Here is a 23,256-nt window from a genome sequence, read left to right as displayed (position 1 = left end):
TCCCTCTGTTCCACATATTTTTGGGGTCCTGAAACTCATCACTCTGATTTCTCTAAAACCTTAGCATAAAGATGTGGATGCAAAGTGGCCTGGAAAGGAGTAAGCAGTACTTCTAGGAAAAGGGACATTGTTGAGGCAAATGTAAGTCTGGGATTGGGAAAAAGTTAGAGAGAGAAGAAATCGGGGGAGGAGCACCCTAAATTATAACTAGAACTAATAAAAACATAGTAACCCAAATCTCAGACACAGGGCCTTATTTCAATAAATTAATATATCAAAAATTTAAAATGGGACCTTTAGGCCAGGCACAGTGGCTCACACCTGTAATCCCAGCACTTTGGGAGGCTGAGGCGGGCGGATCACCTGAGGTCAGGAGTTCAAGACCAACCTGGCTAATATGGTGAAACCCTGTCTTTACTAAAAATACAAAAAAACTAGCTAGGTGTGGTGGCACACACCTATAATTCCAGCTATTCAGGAAGCTGAGGCAGGAGAATCTTTTGAACCTGGGGGGCGGAGGTTGCAGTGAGCCAAGATCACGCCACTGCACTCCAGCCTGGGTGACAGAACAAGACTCCGTCTCAAGAAAAAAAAAAAAAAAAGGATCTTTAAAACATCATTCCTCCCACCTTCTGGAATAGTCTAGATCTAGTTCTATCTGGGGACAGAAGGTTAGACTGAACCTCTCAAAGGAAAGGACTCAATCTCTCTGGAGCCCCCATCTCCAGAACCTACCTGGTCAGGATGTCCTCAGAAAATTTAGCCTAAATCCCTCCTGCTGCTCTTTGCAACATCTTTCAAGACCGATGATGCATACAATTCATCTTGAATGTCCCCTCCTCCCTGGGAGCTTGTGACAGCACATCTCACCTGAAAAACCATTAGACTCCGAAAGTGTTGGGACTGGCCCTGGCATGTCTTTGCCCTTCCATGCTGTCCTCTCTCCGGATGACTTCAGAGGAGGTGAGGGTGGTGTTCGATGGATGCTGCAGCCTCCCCCTCCTCTTTCACTGAATTGCCAATATATTTTCTCTGACAGTTTGCACAGATAGTAAAGATACCGTGTAATTACTGTTGCGTTTGAAAGCCAAACATGATTTATTTCTGACAAGCTCAGTCATCTTTGGGATGACTTGGTGTATGTCTGTGTGTGCGTGTGTGTGTCTGTGTGTGTGTGTGTGTCTGTGTACATGTGTGTGTGCACTGGTTATGTCTTTTTGTAGAAGGAAAGTAGGTATTCGCCCCTGTGTCTCTCACTCAGTTACCTTCCTTTACTGAATCAAGAATCATTGGAGTATGGAGAATACTGGAGGGGGAGACAGAGTCCCTACCCTCAGGAGACTCCTGGTGTGATGGGGATGATGTGACACACAACAGACGTAGACATGAAGACAAGGGCAGAGATCCTGGCAGTGATGGAAGATGGAGAGGGACTACTGAATGTCCACAGAAGCCTTCTTTCAGGAGGCTTGTCAGGGAGTGTTTGAAAGAGAAGGTTTAGGGCCAGAGTAAAGGAAAGGAGAGTGTCTTTGATGAGAGAGAAGAGTGAGCTTTAAGGTAGAAAGAGGGAAATTTGCATGGATTGGAGCCATTTTTCCTAGCTGAGGCAGAATGTCTCAAAGATGGAGTCACAGGAAAGTGGAAGCGTGGGAAGAGGAGTGTCCCAGTGGGAAGAGGGCTCAAAGTGTTTGTTGGTGGTGTTTTGTCAAACAGCTGCTGTGAGGCATTTAGGTAGTGCCTTTGAAACACCAGGTCCACAGAGGGAAGGCTCCCACCTGTTGCAAGGGATGGGGCCTGACAAGGGCAAGGAAGAGATGAGGGCAGCTAGGAGGGAAGAGGATACAAAGACTGGAGAAGGCACTGCAGGGCCTTTCTGACTCCTGCTTCTGAGCTTGTGAAGAGGAAAGAGCAGCTGGTTCTTTTCCAGTTCCCTTCTAATTCCAGTAGGAGAGTTTAGGGTTGGACAAAAGAAAGGACTATAGAATTGTCCAAAGCAAATGCACCATTGCATTGACTTCTGTGCCCTAAAATATGTGTGGCCTGTGAGGAGGGCACCTGCTCTAAGGCAGAAAGGTGCACAGGGATGGAGCTGATCTTCAGCCCCTGCAGTGGATGGGGAGTGGGGGGAGTTGGTGATCTTAAGTGTTGCTCTCGGCGTCTCTGGCTCAGGCTTCTGTAAGTACAGACCTGCATCCGAGCCCCGCCCCAACTGTTGATTATACCCCTTGGGATGCATCATTGCTAAGAAAGCAGATGTGCCAGATGTGACATGTTTGAAAGAAAAAAAAAATCCCTCGCCTCTGAGCCTTGAGGGGGGCAGCTCATCACCATCTTGCTGCCGCTTATGGGAAGGGCAGCTGAGGTTGGGCTTAGCCAGCTTCGTACACTCCTAGTCCCTCCACAGAAGGGTCTCCAAGCACTAAAGGAGCCAGATGTGGGGAAGGAGAGTGAGGAAAGAAGGAAGAGACACTGAGGCCCCATTTCAAATGGAAGAGATTTTGGTTGCCCAGTAGTGGGTGGGCTGCCAGCTAGTTCACCTTACTGGGTTGGGCTCCTCATGTAAGGAGGTGTTGATATGTGTGCATGTGCGTGTGTGTGTGTGTGTGTGTGTGTGAACAGTTGCTAAGTATGAGTTTCTAGGAATTCAACCCCATAGTACCACTCTGGTTTATCTTCCAACCTCTCCTGAATGCCTCCCATGACTTCCTGGGAAGCCTCCTGCTCCATACCTCCCTGCTGCCCTTGCAGTTTTCCTAGTTTTATTTTCTTCCTGCCCTCAGAAATTGAGCTCAGAACTTGCTATATGTCTTGTCCTTTGCCTGAGGGAGAACCTCTTGAGCTGTGCTGACAGATGTCTCAGTCTGGGAAGCCCCAGAATGCTTTGCTGGGTACCTCTCCGCCAAGGTGGCGCCCAAGATACCCAAATATCAGGGCCTTGGTTCTTCAGTTGCTCCCCCAGTCATTTCTCAATGCTGATGGGATAAAGGAACAATTCATTCAATAAGACAAGGAAAGGACTAGGGAAAGAAATCCAAGAAAGACTCTTGAGTATACTAGAAAGGTCTAAGACTGAGGTCAAGGTAAAGTCACAAAATACTGCACAATGCCTGGGGAATGGATTTAATGGTTCTATAGTATCAACAAACCTTAGAAATGTTGTTGATTCCAGAAAGCCTCTGCTTAGATTCCTAGAGGTGATTCTTGATTACATCTTTAAGTGTTGACATTTCCTATTTTCTAAATTAGATTCTAACCCTTTTAATCTGAGTCCAGGAAAAGTGGACCTGTCACCAAGACATCTTGGCAGCTAACCCAAGACTTGAATACTTGTAGGTTAGTAGAGTTCTACTGTTTCTACCAGCTAAAAGTCCACTGACTAAACCAAATCCTACAAAGTAGCTCTATCCCTAACCTTATCTTTAATCCTGATCCTGAAATTAACCCTAACCCAAATCCCAATTCTAACCCTGCTTACCTCTCCCCTCCCCCACAGACACTACCTAGAATGATTTGAGGGTGGGAGGGGTTGGGGAGGAGAGGGCAAGATGAGGAATGCCTCTGGGGAAACGGAGGAGGAGATCCAGCCAGAGCGACCTGGAGGAGCCAGTGTGGTATCTGGGAGCCTGGGGCATAATCCTGGTACTTGCCAAGCCATGAGTCACAACATCATTCTCCATGGCATTTTGTTGGAGGGTGTCTGGGCTGGCAGCTGGTAAACAGGCTTGCTTAGAATAAGGTGTGCCCCACCGCCCCTCTCCATAATTTGGGGGAGAAGGGAGAAAGTCTTCTGTCCTGAGGGTCCTTCTTTCCTCTGTCCTTTTAGATTTCACAAGACTCAGTCAAAGCAAGAGGAAATACTTGGAACTTAGAAATTCTTTGTTGCTGGTTGCAAAGAAATTATGGAGAGACGAAATCATTGAGAATGCAGAGTCTTGAAGCTTCCAAATGTGAGAGGTGCCCTAGTCCAGCCCCCTAAGCGTTATTCTCCCAAGTGTCATCCCCCTGAGGGACGCCAGGTTGCCCCATTCTGCCCTGTGTCCTCTCATGGCAATGCCCATGCTACTCCACCACCCTCCCACTGCAGTCACTGCCAAAATTCAGATAGGCATCCACTGCAGCTGGATAGAGATCTTTATGGGGGTAAACCTGTGCTTGTGGATAAAATAGCAACTGGAAACACCTGGACTTTTTTCCTGACCTTGGTACCTATCCCAGCTAGCATCAGTCATGATGCGTCAGTTTTCTATCTACAAAATTGGACCAACTCTGAGCCTTACTCTTGAGGAAGGTTTAGAAGGAGCAGTACACTAATGACTATTTTCTGACACTGAGAGATGATGATTAGGGTTATTATTGTTTATTCCTTGAGGATGCAAGACAGCCATCAGCCTGACTCTAAACACATGTAGTTCATTGCAATTGCTGTCTTTGGGGCTCAGAGAAGCTCTGCTCCTTGTTTCTCTATCCTGAGCCCGTATCTGCCAATCCTACTATTGCTATTTATACTATAAATAGGACTTCGGGGAAGGAGGGTGCCTGGTTGCTTGATGTCTTCCCTCTAGGCCTTATTTTCACACCCTGGAGCAGAATTTACACACCCCTCCCATTACAGATGTAGCTCCTGTCCCAGCATCCTTTGCCGGGTTTGGAGGTTAAAAGTTCTTTAAAGCCAGCTAGGAACTGACAGTTGCAGGACCTAACTTGCAGTATGCTGTGAGAGACCCCCAGTGCTTCATCCTTTGAACGCCACACAACAGTCACTTCAACGAAGTCTTCTAAACTCCCAGGTGCTACCCACTTGGCAGACACCAGTGTTTCAGTTTGTTGAGGATTTGAAAAATACTGTTTGATTTAGAAAAAAGCCAAATGTATAAATCAAACTATGTAAATCAAAAGAGGTTTGGTGTCACAATTCCTGCCAACTGCCTCCTTTTCTCTGTCTCTCCATAATACTGAAACATTGGAGTAATAATAATAACTAACATTTAAAGAGCATTTTCCAGTTCCAAAGTGTTTTCGTTTATCATCATTTGATGATAAACCTGTGTGCTTGGAATTCTTGCCCACATTTTCAGATGAGAAAACTGAGGAACAGAGTGTTTAGTGAGTTCCTCAAGGTCACAAAACTAGTAAGTGACCCAGTTGGCATTTGATCAAAATGTAGTGACTGTTGCAAGGAGGCTGAAGGTCTTTTTATTGTCCAACTATGGAAGAAGGAGTTAGGGAGCCCTTTCTGAAGAACTTTCCAGAATGGGGAATACAGAATTTCTAATTCACAGAAATGTTCCTAACTCATAGAATCAGGGTAAGATGACCTTGGCCTGGGGCCCAAAAGATATTAGGTGTAAAATACCCAGTAAATCTAACTGTAAGGTCAGATAAATATTAAGTAAAATGAGAAAAAGATGCCATCATTTACATGCAGTTAGTATTTAATTGCTGAAGTTTTGAAGATTCTAAGCAGTCTTATTTAGAAGGAATCCCCAGAGGCTAATCTGTGCAGGGTCCCATCTCTAGGCCATACTGTTAACATGTGGTTGGATGCCCTGTTCATTTGTTTATTTATTTATTTATTTAATTTTTAAAATTTCCACTTTTATTTGAGGTTCAGGAGGTACATGTGAAAGTTTATTGCATGGGGGAATTGTGTGATGCTGAGCTTTGGGGTAGGAATGATCCCATCACCCAGGTAGTGAGCATAGTACCCAATAGGTAGTTTTTCAACCCTCACCCCCGCCTTCCTTCCTTGTTTAGTATTCCTCATGTCTACTGTTTCCATCTTTATGTCCATATGTATTCAGTGTTTAGCTCCCACTTATACGTGAGAACATGTGGTATTTGGTTTTCTTCTTCTGTGTTAATTTGGTTAGGATAATGGCCTCCAGCTGCATCCATGTTGCTGCAAAGGACATAATTTCATTATTATTTTTTTTAATGGGATGCCCAGTTCTTAAAGATGTCAGGGGAACAAGAGCTCATGTAGTATTGGATTCACCTATTATTAACTTTATCTTAGACCCAATCTAAATATCTTTTGCTGTTATCCCACTAGTTCTGTGTTAGTGGGAGTAGAGTAAAGCTTTCCAATCTCCACCTTTCTCTCTCTCTCTCTGCCACTTTTCTGCTTAGAAACTTTTGCTGGTTTCCCGTAGCCACCTTACTGGGTGCTTACTATGTGTCAGGCACTGGTGCTTTATACGCACGATCTAATTAGATTGCTACATCAACCCTGTGAGGTAGGGGCTTTTGCTTTCTTCATTTTAACATAAGGAACAAAAAATAGTTAAATAATTTGTCTGGCATCTCATGACCGGAAAGTGGCGGAGCTGAGAAACTCTGTATATATTAAAATGTATATTTCATGTCTCCTGATGGCAGCACCTGACATCTCTTGTACCAAACACCAACCATAGCCCTCTAGTAATGCTCAATAAATGCTTGCTGATGACTATGTTGATGAAGAAAAGAACAGTTCTATGGTCGAAATAATCAGGAGGAAGGGGAATCTTAATTTTAACTATCCAATTTGCCTAGGAGAACAAACTTCTTGATTCTTATGGACTTTGGTGATGCCATTTCAAGAGCCCCTATGTGCAGAGCTCTCCATTCAGTGGAGGAATCCTCTAGGGCTGAGACTGATTTCTGTCCTCAGGGAGCTCACAGGTCAATGGAGGTGACTGCACTCAGATCTAAGACACAGACATTTTTACTGAGTTAACATGACTGTTGCAGGTTCTGACACTACCCAAGGAGAGTTTGGAGGCTCTGATTTGCTCTGGTGGTAGGAGGAGCTGGTACAGGGAGGCCGCAAAGACTGATGCTCTGTTGGTTCTCCAGTTGTCTTTCAGGAGGTGTAGCCTGGTTGTGGCCTGGGGAGTTTGGCTGTTCTGTGTGGTGTGCCTCCACGGTGTGGTCTCCAGTGAGCTGCTCAGCAGGTAAGGCGGGCCAGAGATGATTTACCCCAGAACAAGGTGAAGAGATGAGAGGACAGGAAGAAGCTCCTCAAGGCCACAGAGCAGCAGAACTGAAACAAGAACCAAACGAATCCACCTAAATGTCTCAGCCTCACAGGGTGCAGGTGGAGAGGAGGCGCCATTTCTGTCAGAATGACCTGGTGCTCCAATCGCTCCAGTGTGCCTCCTTTCACTCCCACCACCCGCACTTTGCTTAAGCACCCTGCCCTGAAGCAAGAGCTGAGATGTCAGTTTTTGGGGAAAGTGAGATGCAGCGTTGCCTGACAAATGGGTGGGTCCCCCCCAACCCCGCCTAGTTTATGAGCCCAGGGTGGCTCCTCCCTTCTAACACCCTCCCTCTCTTTATGACCCTGTGCAATCTTTGATGCCTTCTTCTTGTGAAGGGTGGTGAGGGAAAAAGAAGCCAACCTCAGCCAAAGAGGCCCTGCCCATGATAGTTCTCGGGTGAGGGAAGGGGCTCCAGGGAGTAGGGCAGGGATTTTGCCCAAAGAGCGGTAAGTTGGACAAGCTGACACACTGACCATCCTTCCAGATCTGTATCTACTTGGAAAACGTTGGCACTACATTTGGTCTCTTTCATGGCAATAGAAAGAATATGCTTAGGCTTTGAGCAAGCCAGACCTGGCTTCAAATCCTAGAACTTCAACATTCTAGCTTTTTGACCTTGGGCAAGTTGCTTAACCCCTTGAGCTTCAGTTTCCTCATCTAAATTAAGTAATACACTATAAATTTCATAGGATGTCATGAAAAACTAAGTAAAACATGCTTACGTAAAGTGCCAACACCCATCAAGTGTCTTGCATCCAAACTTGTCCCTCTAATTAAAAGATACATTTCTTGACAGCAGGGATGTCAATGGCTTGCTGCCCTCCACACCCCTCCACTTTTTCCAGCACCACAGACCTCTTTGCCTCTCTGTTTTATGTAGAGAGGCGTTTTTTACTGAAGCATGCTCCGCTTTCCTTACAAATGCACAAATCCCAGGATTTGTGTCAATCTTTTCTGTCTTCTGCAGGCCCCCATCTCAAAAGCCACAAAAAGAAAAGGTGGTCAGAGAGCTTCTCCTACCCTGGAGAATCCTGTAAGCAACTCCCTCTTCACACTTGGCAGTTTTCCCTCTTCTCTGCCATGTTCCCTCTCTCCTCCATTAAAATGATTTTATTTGCTTTGCTCCTATTCTTATCCATCTATATATTATTTTTTATTTTATAGCTATCCTATAATGGTCTGGGGCTATCCCTCCTGAATCACCAACTAGGCTTACTTTAGGACTTAATTTGGTTTTATTAAAATTACCAAAATTCTCTCTGGGCAGGTGTAGACCTGGGCAGGGCGAAGCTCTCTGGGCTGTTGACTGTGAGGCCCCTCCCCACCAGTAGATTTCCAGGCCTCTTCAGTTGTGCATTCAGCCACAGCAGGTGAGTGTTTCTGGTGCATGTGGAGTGTGGGTGTGTGTGTATGTGTGTGTCCTTACCCTATTTTGTCTTATAAAATCTCATAAAATGGGTTTCCCACTCTTACTGCCTTTACTTATCCATGTCTACACTCTTGTTGGGAGCAAATGCTTGCCTACATTATTTTTGCCTTTTCTAAATTCATTAGTAGGAATTTAGAGGAATCCCAGGTGGCTGGTGTAAGTGCATCTGAAACCAGTGAATGCACCACAGGTGTCTGATATGGATATATGGAGGGGATGTGTGTGGGTGTGTGCATGTGTATTTGTCTAAATGTAGCTTGAAGTGTAGATCTTTCCCCAAGTGGCTAGACACTACAGTCTCATAGAACTATAAGAATACAGATTTATACTGCCTAGGGAAGGCTTAATGTATCTTAAGAGGTGAAAGAAGCTGCCTACAAGAGGCCACAATACCTGCTCTGGGGGGGGTATAGACACATCCTAATATGTAGATTCTATCAGAGATCATTTTTGGTGTTAACTATAGTAATAGGTTTTAGGCTGCTTTGTATCTTTACTCTTTCTTTTCAGAAAAGTAGGGTAGGAAAATCTTGGCAGGGGGAAACAGATTCCCATTTAAATTTTCCAATATATTACTTTTTCCCTTGAATAAAGATATCTTCATTAGGATTCAGAAATTTTTGCTTTAGAGGGGCTGCACCCAGAAGTAGTAGAAGAGGAAATAGGAATCAAAGAAAATGAGAATGGCAAAACTGAAAAGAAACCTCCTGAATTGGATTTCTCATATTATCTTGGTGGTTGATCATTGTCCCCCAAGGCCACCAACCCACACAGATCCCATTGAGAGGTAGAACTCAGGCAAAACTTCTCCCCCACTTCTGTCTTAGTCTAGTTTTCCTGCCTGAAGAGAGACATTTTCAGTTCATCAGAGCTTGTGCCTCCCTCCAACTTAAAATCTAGATGAGTGTTTTCCCACCTGTCTATCTACTCACATCCCAAATATCTCCAAAGAAACTGGGGAAGAGCTCTCTACTGGAGAACATGAACATTCCACTTCTCTATTAGAGAATCCCACAAAATTAGGTCAGATTGCTGCTGGACCAGGAGTCTCTGTTTCTCAGTACCCTGACTTTTGCTCCCTCCCCACTGCTTTGCTTGGCTGGAATCAATTGACATTGAACCTGCCTATTGCATTTAAGAGAAGGGGGAGGAGAGATAGGGCTTTTAAAAAGTTAGCTTCGTGTTAGGAATAATGCAAGGACTCAAGTGCCTCCCTAAGGATCTCATTTTGAATCTACAGGGTTGAATGAGAAACTAGTCCATTTGAGGCAGCCTAACACGGGGCACTTGAAAATTGACATTTTCTCACGATCTGTCCTTTCCTTTAAAAAAAAAATGTAACTTAGAAGAATATGATTATCCTAAAACATTTTATTTTTTAATTAAAGAGGGTTCATTATGCTACCCGTCTCATCTCGTCCCAGAGGAGGAAAACCCTGTGTTCAGCAAGTTTGCTAAGAAATAATTATAGGTTCAGATCTTCCCCAGGCCCCGAAATTCAATTAAAATTTTTTTGTTTTAAGTTGCTAGCAGTCACATGGTATGTATGTGTGTGTGTGCGTGCATGCGTGCGTGTGCGTGTGTGTGCCCCAGTTTTCCTTGTAACTATTCTGGGAATGGGTTCTCAAATGTGACAATCATCTTCACATTCTCAGCCCAATTTCTTTGGCTGTATCTAGGTGAGCAGATATTAACATGGTGAAAAATCTTCTGCAAAAGGAAGCTCACTTTGATTTTTGTTTGTTGGCTTAATTTTTGGCTAGAATCACCCCAATTGTCTACCAGTCCCCAGTTCCTGGGATACTTCTCTGCCTTATACTGAATTAGGTCAGTGTAAATCAGTGGCTCTCAATCTTCACTGTGGATCTGAATCACCTGGGGAACTTTTAAACCATAGAGATGCCTGGGTCCCACTCCTAGATGTATAGAGTCAACTGGTGCGCCATGAGACCCAGGCATCCATATTTTTAAAAAGCTCCTTGGGTGATTCTAATGTGCAGCCAGGGAAGATACTGAAGAGATGGTAGCTGTGTTTGGATCTCACAAATGATGTGAGATTTGGGTGATTAGTAGAGACACCCAAACAGGATCATAAGGCTCAATTTGACTCTCTGCATTGCTCGGCTCATTGTATAGTTATTTTACGTCATGTAAGCATAGGGGCAGAGCGTTACCTGTTTATCCTGACTCTGAGTTATATTTAGACCTAGGTGGGAACAGGATTCCATAATTTTCCCCCTATCACCTCTTTCCCCTTTCCAGGAGAGGTGACAGTTCTATTGAAGTTCTATCCCTGCTTACATATAGAAGAACATAAAGATTATTTAGGGAGGACAGTGGACCTTCCATAGGTGACAGGTGCTATATGGGCAGGCTGGCACACCTAAGACATTCCAGGACATGGGGATGTATTTATGAGTTCACTTAAGCCATGGCTGACCTCTCCCATAGTTTAAAGAAAATAAATAGAACCACCCCCCAGGCTTCAGACACAAGCCCTCCTGGCAGCCAGAACTATGGAAAGAGGGTGGGTAGGGCTGTGTGAGGCCAGATTCTTACCATATAATAAACTAAAATAGACATGTTTAATAGAAATCTAATAAATGAATTAATAAACTAAATAACACAAATGTGCCTATGAATCCCCATATATCTCAGCCTATAAACATATAGGTTTATATATATTAGTAGCTTACATATTGTGTATGCATGTGTGTAGATTTAAATAGATTGCTATATAAATTTATTTATATAATGACAATAGCCTTATGGGGCACGGAAATAGTTATGAAGCTATTTCAGGCATATTTTTTGAAAATTGTAGCCATTTTAATATTTTGACTGAAGATTTCATCAATATTCTGATGCTTCCAAGTTATTTAGATTTATTTATTTGTTTGTTTATTTATTTATTTATTTATTGAGACGGAGTCTTGCTCTGTCTCCCAGGCTGGAGTGCAGTGGCGCGATCTCTGCTCACTGCAAGCTCAGCCTCCCGGGTTCACGCCATTCTCCTGCCCCAGCCTCCAGAGTAGCTGGGACTACAGGTGCCTGCCACCACGCCCAGCTAATTTTTTGTATTTTTAGTAGAGATGGGGTTCCTCCGTGTTAGCCAAGATGGTCTCTATCTCCTAACCTTGTGATCCGCCCACCTCGGCCTCCCAAAGTGCTGGGATTATAGGCGTGAGCCACTGCGCCTGGTGTTATTTAGATTTATTAAGTATGTATACATTTTCTATTTTGTATACAGATGTTCGTTGTTATCTATCTTAGCTTTTTCAAAGAGACGGTACTGAATCTGTGTGTAGATAGCCAAAGTGGGCAATTCAGACACAAATAATCTACTTTGGGGCTTAGATAATCTGAGTTTACTAATTATATGAATCTGACTCTAAACTCTTCACTTATTTGGTGCTATATAGACATAGCCTCTGTAATTTGAACCAGATGAATGCACTTCATTTCACTTTTGAGGATGCATGTGTGTGAATAGCTAGTAGGACCTTTGGGTCAACTTTTACTTATCTGCACTCTTGGAGGGAGGGAGTAGAAAATTATCCAAGAAATAGCCAAGAAAAATAATTTTAATTTGGCTTTGTAATGAGGTCAGAATCTCAATGTCTCTCTCTTTAGCCTCCTCTCACATACAGGTGCCAAATAAGTGAATACACACACACACACACACACACACACACACACTCGGTCTTTTGTCAAACTGACCCTAATATCTTTCTGGGCTTGAATGACTGCATCTTGATGGCCCATGAAGGGGAGGAAGTGAACCTAAGTGATCTCCAGAGACAACGATAGACTAGCACACATTATCCATATATGTCGATATGTGCTAACATATGTAGAGATATGCTTTTGTCCCCAAAGGCCTTAAGAAATTGTCTACAAACCACTATAAAACCCTTATCTGATTTCTATGCCATTCCTGCTTATCTGGTAACATAGTTTGATTCTGCATTCAAAATGGAACAGATATTGGAATTGTGTTTCCCCAGACCACCTCCCAGAGCTGGGGCTCAGGGTCACACGGTGAACAGTGGAGGGTAGGAAGGAAGCCATCCACTACCATCTTCCTGTCCCCTATGGGTAGTTGGAGCTCAATCGACTACAGAGGCTCCCGAAACTCTGCTTAACAGGTCCATTTATGGTGATATTTTATGAAAAAGAATATAAATGAGTTTTAATAAGACTCTTCTCTCTCTGAGCTGGCTCTGCAACAACTTAGCTTTAAATATGCATCTCATTCTCCTAACTGCTTCTCTTAACTTGTCGGCAAGACCAAAATGAGGCATATGGGGAGACAAAAACAAACCTGGCCTTGGGAAAAGACAACTCTGTCCAAAGCCAAGATTGGCTACCCATGGATGAACTAAAAAGGGAGTTTTCTGGATTACTCAGTCTTAGCTATCCCATTTCATTAAATATGTACGACATGAAATCAACTTTGTTGTTTTCTTGAATCCAAATCTCCCCTTTGGCAGGGCTGTGTAGGAAAAGGGAGTAGAACTGCTCTGTGAATTTCATAGAGTTGCTGTTTCACCCACACTACTGGTGATCCACTAGTTACAGTGTGGACATATCAGCTTTCCAGTTTTCACCTGGGAGATATACGGTCACATATTATGTGGGTTTGCGCCAGCAGAATGAAGTGGGGTGAGGAGGATTGGACCGGCTCCTCATTTATTCATTCAATGAAGGTTTATTGAGCCATCTACAATGTACCAGGTGCTGTGCTAGGTTCTGGGATGGCAAAGAACAAGATCTTTGCCTACAAGGTACTCACTGAATTAGCAGAAGAAATCAACGTATCAACAGATAATTATAATGTAGTGTTTTAAGTGTACTGATAGAAATAATGCACAAGGTATTATGAACGCACAAGCTATTATGAATGCACAAAGGAGCAGAATCTAATCCACTCTTTGGGGTGGGGGCTGCGCAGAGGGTGTCCTCTCGAGAAGCAGATGGCAAGCACTGGAACTTTATTTTATTCACCTTTGTATCTCCTAGTCCTAACGATGATGCCATGTTTGTTCCATGAATTGCCCAAGGATTTAAGTCTCTTTAAATGCAGTGGCAAAAGCACTGTAATAGGAGTCAGGAGGTCTCGATTCTGGCCTAGGCTCTGCTATTGCAGTTTGTGGCTGGGCCATGTCACTGCTTGTCAAGATGAAATTAGAGGAAGATCCTGGACCAATACTAGGCCACCACTTCCCTATTTAAATAAAATATAGTGCCCCTCCTTCCAGTATGTCTATAATGTATAAGAAATAAAATCCAAGTTTTCTTTCTATAATCCATTCATAAAGTAGTTGTCAGCTCTCCATAACCTTGCCCTTTTCTAGTTTTCTGTGACACTTTTAAAAGTTAGGGCAGGTTGACTAGTACTAAGGAAGCTGGAACCTGGGAGAAAGTGAGATCATGTTAAAAAGCCCATTTGGCTTAGTTCTGTCAGTGCTGAAAAACAGTTTAAACGCAGCCCGCTCTTAGGGCAGTGGGGCAGCAGACCGTGGGGACCGCACCGTGTCCTCCATAGAACAACTGTTTGCTTCTCTGCTTGAGCCCAGCACAGAGCGAGGCTGGTGGCCAAAGTGTGCTGACCTGGTTGCAACAGGAGAGCTTGCATCCCTTGTCATCATGCTTCCTCTTCCTTTTTCTTGAAGGAAGGGAAATAAAACCCAAATGTTGTACAGCTAATCAAACAACTCAGTGTTAAAGCTGGAGGGCCTGATCCTTCTCATAGTATCCTTTGCTTTTTGCCTCCAGAACACTAAAACTCTTGTTTACCTCCATCTTCTTTTCTGTAATATGGGGGCTGTGAAGAGGGTGGCCTCTCGAGAAGCAGATGGCAAGCAATAGAACTTTATTTTATTCACAATTCCTGCCCTATTATTTAATGTGTGTTTCTTTTATAGTACTTACCAAAATTTATAATTTATATTTGATTAATATGTCTTTCTAACTAGGTGGTAAGATTCATGAATGCAGGGATTGTATTTGTTTTCTTCTCCATTTAATTCCCAGCATCTAGTATGGTGTTTCCAGATAGTAGTCACTCAATAAATACTTTATTTTTTATTTTTTTAGTCATAGGATCATGCTGTGTCACCCAGGCTAGAGTGCAGTTGCACGATCATAGCTCACCGTAACCTCAAACTCCTAGGGATAAGTGATGCTCTCGCCTCAGCCTCCCATGTAGCTGGGACTACAGGGGTACACCACCATGCTGGGCTAATTTTTTATTTTTTATAGAGATGGGAGGTGTCTCACCATGTTTCCCAGGCTGGTCTTAAACTCCCGGCCTCAAGTGATTCTCCTGCCTCAGCCTCCAAAAGTGCTGGGATTACAGCCCCAGCCTGTGCTCAGCCTCATACATACTTTTGAGTCACTGTGCCCAGCCTCATACATACTTTTGAGTAAATAAATGAATGGTGTTGTCAAAGTCAAATATTATGAAGTATTTGAAATCACTTCAAAAAATTATAAAGGAGAAACATGTAAAGCATTATTTCTTCTCGACTAGATTGTAAATTTCTTCATTTTAGGAACTGAGTCTTACACTCTTTTTTTTTTCTTTTTTTTTGAGACGGAGTCTCGCTCTGTCACCCGGGCTGGAGTGCAGTGGCGCAATCTCGGCTCACTGCAAGCTCCGCCTCCCGGGTTCATGCCATTCTCCTGCCTCAGCCTCTCAGAGTAGCTGGGACTACAGGCGCCCGCCACCACGCCCGGCTAATTTTTTTGTATTTTTATTAGAGATGGGGTTTCACCGTGGTCTCGATCTCCTGACCTCGTGATCCGCCCGCCTCGGCCTCCGAAAGTGCTAGGATTACAAGCGTGAGCCACTGTGCCCGGCCACACTCTTTATTTCCCATCAATCTAGCATTTTCACCTAGTAGGTACTCTGTAAATAATTATGCGTATCACTATAGTGTTTAAAAGAACATCATAATACTTGCAACAAACAACCTGAAAATGAATTTAAGAAAAAAAATCCCATTTATAATACCATCAAAAATAATAAAATCCTTAGAGATGAATTTAACAAAGAAGCACAAAACTTATACTCTGAAAAGTACAAAACACTGTTGAAAGAAGTTAGAGAAGACCTAAGTAAATGTAAAAACATCCCATGTTCATGGCAATATTTTCCAAGTTGATCAAAAGATTAAACACAATCACTGTCAAATCCCAACTTGCTTCTTTGCAGAAATTGACAAACAGATCCCAGGATTTATATAGAAACCCAAGGGACCCAAAATACCCAAAACCATCTCAAAAAAGAGGAGCAAGTTGGAGAACTCACATTCCTTATTTTAAAACTTACTACAAAGCTACTGTAATCAAGACAGCATGGTACTGGCATAAGGATAGACATATAGTTATCCAGTGGAATAGGGTTAAAAGTCCAAGAATAAACTCTCACATTTTCAGTCGATTGCTTTTTGACATAAGTGCCAAGACAATTCAGAGGGGAAAAATAGTCTTTTCAAGTAGTACTAGGACAACTGCATAGCCACATACAAAAGAATTAAATTGGATTTCTATTTCACACTACATACAAAAATTAACTCAAAATGAGTCAAAGACCTAAATCCAAGAGTTAATTAAAACTATAAAACTCTTAGAAGGAAACATAGGTGTAAGTCTTTGTGACCTTGGATAATGCAGTGATTCCTTAGATAAAGGCACAATTTAAAAAATAGATCCAGTGGACTTCATCAAAATTAAAAACTTTTGCTTCAAATCACACCATTGAGGAAGTGAAAAGACAACTCACAGAGTGGGAGAAAATGTTTGCAATTCATATATCTGATAAGAGACTTGTATCTAGAATATATAAAAAACTCTAACTCAAAAGGATAAAGACAAGTAGCCCAATTTAAAAATGGACAAAGGGGCCGGGCGCGGTGGCTGACATCTGTAATCCCAGCACTTTGGGAGGCCAAGGCGGGCAGATCACGAGGTCAGGAGATCGAGATCATCCTGGCTAACACGGTGAAACCCCGTCTCTACTAAAAATACAAAAAATTAGCTGGGTGCAGTGGTGGGCGCCTGTAGTCCCAGCTACTTGGGAGGCTGAGGCAGGAGAATGGCGTGAACCCGGGAGGTGGAGCTTGCAGTCAGCCGATATCCCGCCACTGCTCTCCAGCCTGGGTGACAGAGTGAGACTCCATCTTAGAAAGAAAAAAAAAAAAAAAATCTGAATAGAAATTTCTTCAAAGAAGATATACAAATGGCCAGTAAGCACATTAAAATATTTCCTACATATTCCTAACATTATTAGCTATCAAGAAAATACAAATCAAAACCACTATGTGATACCACTAGGATGGTTACAACAATAATAAAAACAAGGTAATAATAAGTGTTGGTGAGGATGTGGAAAAATTGGAATCCTCATACATTGCTGGTGGGAATATAAAATGATGCGGCCACCTTGGAAAACAGCATTTCCTCAAAATGTTAAACCTAGAGTTATCACATGACCCAGTAGTTCCACTTCTAGGTATATACCTAAGAGAAATGAAAACATGTCTCTACATAAAAACTGGTATATGAATGTTCATGGCAGCATTGTTAATAGTAGCAGAAAACCCAAATGTCCATCAATTGATAATGGATAAATGAAATGTGGGACATCCATATAATGGAATATTATTTGGCAATAAAAAAGAAATGAAATATTGATATATGCTATGATATGGATGAACTTTGAAAACATTATGCCACCGGGCGCGGTGGCTCACGCTTGTAATCCCAGCACTTTGGGAGGCCGAGGCGGGTGGATCACGAGGTCAGGAGATCGAGACCACAGTGAAACCCCGTCTCTACTAAAAATACAAAAAAGTAGCCGGGCGTGGTGGCGGGCGCCTGTAGTCCCAGCTACTCGGAGAGGCTGAGGCAGGAGAATGGCGTGAACCCGGGAGGCGGAGCTTGCAGTGAGCCGAGATCGCACCACTGCACTCCAGCCTGGGAGACAGAGCGAGACTCCATCTCAAAAAAAAAACAAAAAACATTATGCCAACTGAAAGTAGCCGGTCATAAAAGACTACATATTGTATAATTTCATTTATGTGAATTATTCAGTGTATAGGTATACTCTATATTTGGGGTAGAGGTATTCAGGTTACAGGTAAAGGTATAGGTATATGCTATAGTCAGGGTATAAGTTCAGGGTATAGGTAAAGCCATAGAGACAGTAGGTTAGTGGTTGCCTAAAGCTAGGGATGTTGTGGGGAATAGGGAGTGACTGCTAACAGATACAGATTTTCTCTTTGGGGTGTGGAAATATATATATATATGTATACATATATATATATTTTTGAGATGGAGTCTAGTTCTGTTGCCCAGGCTGGAGTGTAGTGGCACGATCTCGGCTCACTGCAACTTCCGCCTCCCGGTTTCAAGCGATTCTCCTGCCTCAGCCTCCCAAGTAGCTGGGATTACAGGAGCCTGCCACCACGCCCAGCTAATTTTTGTATTTTTAGTAGAGATGGGGTTTCACCATGTTGGTCAGGCTGGTCGGTCTCGAACTCCTGACCTCATAATCTGCCTGCCTTGGCCTCTCAAAGTGCTGGAATTATAGGCGTGAGCCACTGCACCTGGCCTATTTCTTCATTTTTCTATCAGCTCAGTGCTTTGGAGCATAGAATGAAAATTGTAGGTAGATTTTTCTTTTCTTTTCTTTTTTTGAGACAGGCTCTCACTCTGTGGCCCAGGCTGGAGTGCAGTGGCACCATCTGAGCTCACTGCAGCCTCTGCCTTCTGGGTTCAAGCGATTCTCCTGCTTCAGCCTCCCTGAGTACCTGGGATTACAGGCGTGTGCCATCATGCCCAGCTAATTTTTGTATTTTTAGTAGAGACTGGGTTTTGCCATGTTGCCCAGGCTGGTCTCAAACTTCTGAGCTCAAGTGATCTGCCCGCTTCAGCTTCCCAAAGTGCTGGGATTACAGGTGTGAGCCCATGTGCCCGGCCAGTAGGGTGGATCTTAAAGGAGAAACAAGAGGTGGAACAAGGACGAAAGGGAATTCAATTTGCTGAGTTTTTTGGGAAAAGCTGAGAAGCGTGTTCACTTTCCTAGCCAATGTAATTAGGTAAGTTTTATGTCAAGACTCCAAATGTGACGGTTTTTTATTGAGATTTCTAGTTTTGGTTGTGGTGTTTGAAACTTAATTGACCCAGCCACCTTCTTTGGGTCCAGAGACACTAAAAATGTGGAACATTGACCTTTTGTCCTTAGTGTCCTTCATCTTTCTGAAGATCTGGATAATTGGTGGGTGTGGAAGAAAGCCAGGGAGAACCTTGTGTCTGTCTTGAGAATGAAAGGGTGACAGGAAACCAGGGAGTGACTCAGGGAGACTGGGGTCTAGAAACACAGTGCTCTGAAGACTTGCCTAGGTATATAATGGGAAGGAACTTGGAGGTCTTGAGGACTGCTTGGACTCCTATTTTGCTGCAGTTTCTATTCTAATCTTTATTTTTGTCCTTTCTCCAGGATCCAAACTTCAGTGACCTGAGTACCTGTCACACCTATTTGTTCTGAATAGCCCCTTTGAACAGAGCCTTTCTTGACAGAGAAAGGGAGTATTGGTAGGTGTGGGAGGCAGGGAGATCTAGCAAAAAAGAAAAAAAAAGAATTATTAATAGCTGTAGTCATTGAGAAACTCAGCCTGATGGGGAAAACAATAATCAGAGTTAAGAACTAAGAATCAACAAATATAAAGACTTTCTTCATTAGAACAAAAGCTTCCTTGATGAAAAAAACGTTGAGCTACATTTTAAAGGACCTTTAGAATGCATATTGTGGCAAAGGAGAAGAAACTCCACCCAAGGCAGCCAGAGTAAGCATGGTGGAGGAAGCATTTTCTCCCATGATGTTGGGCCTCAGCCACAGGAATAAGCGTTGCCCAGAGCTAGTTAGCTGTGAGCCTGTTCCTGCATATCCTGAGTGATTTGATGTGACTAGCTGAAGTCCAGTTAAGGGTCAACTGAGGGAGCAAGTGAGGGGATACTATGAAGTAACAGTTTGGCTTGGGTCTTGACTGGAGAATTCAGCGCATTTGAGGTTGCCTTTAAGAGGAGTAGAAGTAAGAACATTAGGAGCCTTTGCTGTCGTTTGGGTTACCTACACCAAAACAGATTTGTGTTCTGCTCTCTGGCCAGCCCTATTCTCTGCTCTTCTTATCCCAACTTGCCTAATTGATACCTTGGCCGATGGTGTCATTAACAATGCTTGAATAATAGCCTGACTGGCTGATTTCAAAATGAGAGACATGATTAATATGTCGGAAATCCAACTGGGGGGAGCAGGAAAGGGGATGTCCCAAGAAAAAGAAAATGGGGGAGAGGTCCTTCACCCCCTTACTGCCAGTCCACTGTCTTCAGCAGAAGGGAAGAACTTGGGGATAGGAGTCTGACTTCAGCTCCTTCTTGGTTTGCTGATCCTTCTCCATTTCCCCTCCCCTACGTCCCCCAACAGCACACGTTCTGACACCTACAAGCTCGTTACATGATGATGACCTATATTTTTATCTTTTTTATGAGCATCAAACACACATTGTCTTGCAAGCACATGTGTTTTTTCCCCTGTTGACGTGTGAGTGCCTTTGATGGTAATTTATTGTAGGGTTGAGCAGCCAGGTCTTAATTGTACCCTAAAATTGCTTACCATTTTGATGCCTCCAAACCATCCCAAAATGTACCTTTTTCCTACAGAAGGGTGTGGGGCAATCTCCTTTTTTACTGTGTTATATGGTGGAATGTGAAGCTTAGAGAGAACATAAGGGAAAGATTCCCTAGCTGGGTTTCAGGGACGCCTTGGTCCCCAGCTTCTAATTGCAGTTGGGCTGTCTGAAAGTTCTGCTCTGCTCAACAAAATTTAGACTCAGTTTTTCCTTCATGGTATAGGGTCAACATGACTTCACTGGTTGCTCAGAATGGTCAATGGGCAGTTTCTACTCCAGCATTCAGACTTTTGGGGAAATTTCCATTGTGGCCACTTGTATCTGTGACTCTAGATGGGATTAGAAATGAGAATGGGGCATTAACCTAGGGAGCCTGGGCTATGAGAGGCAGCATATCAGGCCTTCTGCAGTATCCTGTAATAACCTCTACCTCCACATCTGACCACTTCCTCCCTTGGCTTAGGTAGAATTCAACATTCCTGTGTACAGGGGAATAGAGGAATACCAAAGAATACCAAAGCCCAACAGAACTTAGTGGTTTGGTTTTGTTTGGTTTTTGAGACAGGGTCTCACTCTGTCACCCAGGGCAGAGTGCAGTGGCGCAGTCTCAGCTCATTGAAGTCTCGCCCTCCCAGGCTCAAGCAATCTTCCCATCTCAGCCTCCTGAGTAGCTGGGACTATAGGCGTGTGCTGCCATGCCTGGCTAATTGTTTTTTTGGCGGAGACAGAGTCTCACTATGTTGCCCAGGCTGGTCTTGAACTCCTGGGTTCAAGCAATCCTCCCACCTTGGCCTCTCAAAGTGCTGGGATTACAGTTGTGAGCCACCACACCTGGCCAGAGCTTAGTTTTTAATTATAATTTGAGTTTGGGCCTAATAGTCTCCTTTGCTGTGGCCTCACTTTGTCCCTCAGTACAATAGACAGCATCATACCCTAGGACACTCACATTCATTACAGAAGGATGAGTCAGTGTTCCAGAACAACTAGAAATGTAACCCATGTCTCATGAAAATATAAGGAGAAAAGAAAGACTGAAATTCCTATCATTCCCTCTGGAGAGGCCAGGGGTAGTATTCAATGTTAACCCAGGCTGCTGTGCTGGAAACCGGTCTACCTGCAGACTGGATCCGTGTTAGCTCTTGCTACAGACTCTCCATTCCAGCTGAGTTCATTCTTCTGTCTCTCACACATGACGCTCATTGAATGTGCTTGTTCATACTTGCCTCCAAACATGTATACAGGCCAGTTTCCTCCTCTCCTACTCCAGATACTGTTTCTCCATCCTCCCTGTCCAACTTTGTCCATTTTCTTTGTAGATACCCGGTCCTACCTGAGCTCACTTCCACCAGAAAACTTTCTTAATTGGCCTTACCTGGCTCCAAGGACTCTACTATTCTATAGTTCCTCAACATTGTATTATTTGCACTTATTTCTGTGATCTACTGTCTGCCTGTGTCCATGGAGGAATGTTGTGTATCTGTCTCAATGAGCCTCCTGACTGAGAGCAGAGCTATTACTGTCACCTTCTTCAGTGGATTAAAATCTCTTCTGTTAAAGGCCTCTCTCTTCTGAGAGACTTTACACTCTTCTTCGGTGTCCGTGGCAGTGGAGTTGTATAGGAGCAAATGAGCTTGAGAAAGACAGCAGCTTCCATGATGGAGTGCATGTGAAATCTCATTTTCCTATAATAACTAGGACATTATTGATTCTCAAACTTCAGAAAATGAGTTGGTTATCTGGAAATTTCAAAGAAACATGGTGCATCTATCTTAATTACCTGGTTTTCCAGTATACAGATAATAAAATTAGAATTCTGTTGCTTGATCTTCAGAGCCTTCCATGGCGACAATAATATTGGGATCAACATTCCTTTACATAACCTAGACTGCAATTTCAATTAGCAATAATCGCGCCTCGGATAGACCTCGTTGGCTACGATACTGCCACTGCGCAAAGCTTAGACTGCAGTCTCATGGGTCTACTTGAGTTTCTTCAACTTGTTCTATGCCTCCAGACCTTTGCATATGCTGTTCTTTCTGTCTGGAATGCCATCCTTTCCTCATCAACTTGCCAAGATCTGATCCTTCATTTAAAGCCTAGCTTAAAATCTTCTCCAAGATTACGTCCTGGATCTCTCTAGCGAGAATTATTTCTGACCCTCCTGCAACTATAGTATCACATTGTTTGAGTCTCTATTATACTACTGTTTTGTACTAGAATAATATTTACATATGTATTTATCTCTTTTACTATTCTGTAGTTTATGGGAAGGTGGAAATTGTACATATTTTTTCTCTTCTTTTTTTTCTCCTTATTCTCTGCCATCTTGTATCAATTTGAAACTAACTCCCCCAAGATTGTTTATTTTTTAACTGTATATCCCTTTACATTCCTGGGCTTAACACAATGCTTTGCATAGGAGATGCTAAAGAAATATAAATTAATTTGGTTAATAGAGCCAGGTTTTTTTTTCTTGTTTTCAGCTTTTATTTTAGATTTCAGGGCTACACATGCAGGTTTGTTACAAAGGTATATTATGTGATGCTGTGGTTTGGAGTACAATTGAACCCTTCACTCAGGAAGTGAGCATAATACCCAGTAGGGAGTTTTTCAGTCCTTAACCCCCTCCCACCTGTAAAGAGAGTTTACACTCTTTCTTGGTCTCCCATTTTTATGTCCATGGCAGCAGAGTTGTATAGCTTTATCAAGCTCATCTTCATTCCTCAGTACTCCAATCAACTACTGACTCTCCCACCATTTCAGTTCTCCTGACTTTCAACAAAGCCTTTTCATGCTAAGATAAACCATTTAACTGCTTCCCCTTCTGTAGTTACCCTGTGTCATTTCTGATGGTCTACATGGCTGTTCTGTTCAGTTCTATTCTTGTGTGCTCAATCCTGTAGCTTCGTTCTTGCCAAGCTCTGGTCTATTATCTCCTCTTCCTCCTCTGGAAAGTCTTCTTTAACTATCTCCCATAAATGTCCTTACCCCTCATTCTCCCAGCATTGATAGTGATGACGGCACTCCAGCATTAATTCTCTGTTTATCTGTATCTTGTTTTCCATTGTACGGGAAACTTCCCCATACTGATATTCCTTTTCCTATTAAC

The 23,256-nt window shown here is 43.1% G+C and overlaps 1 pseudogene; it reads right to left on the bottom strand.

Annotated features, from left to right (window-relative positions):
• Positions 1-21,924: 21,924 nt before the first annotated feature.
• On the bottom strand, positions 21,925-22,105 carry LOC115837461 (annotated as a pseudogene).
• Positions 22,106-23,256: the final 1,151 nt, after the last annotated feature.

Source organism: Nomascus leucogenys, chromosome 11 (genome assembly GCF_006542625.1).
Source record: "Nomascus leucogenys isolate Asia chromosome 11, Asia_NLE_v1, whole genome shotgun sequence".
NCBI classification, from domain to species: Eukaryota; Metazoa; Chordata; class Mammalia; order Primates; family Hylobatidae; genus Nomascus; species Nomascus leucogenys.
This window is presented reverse-complemented; position numbering and strand designations above follow the sequence as displayed.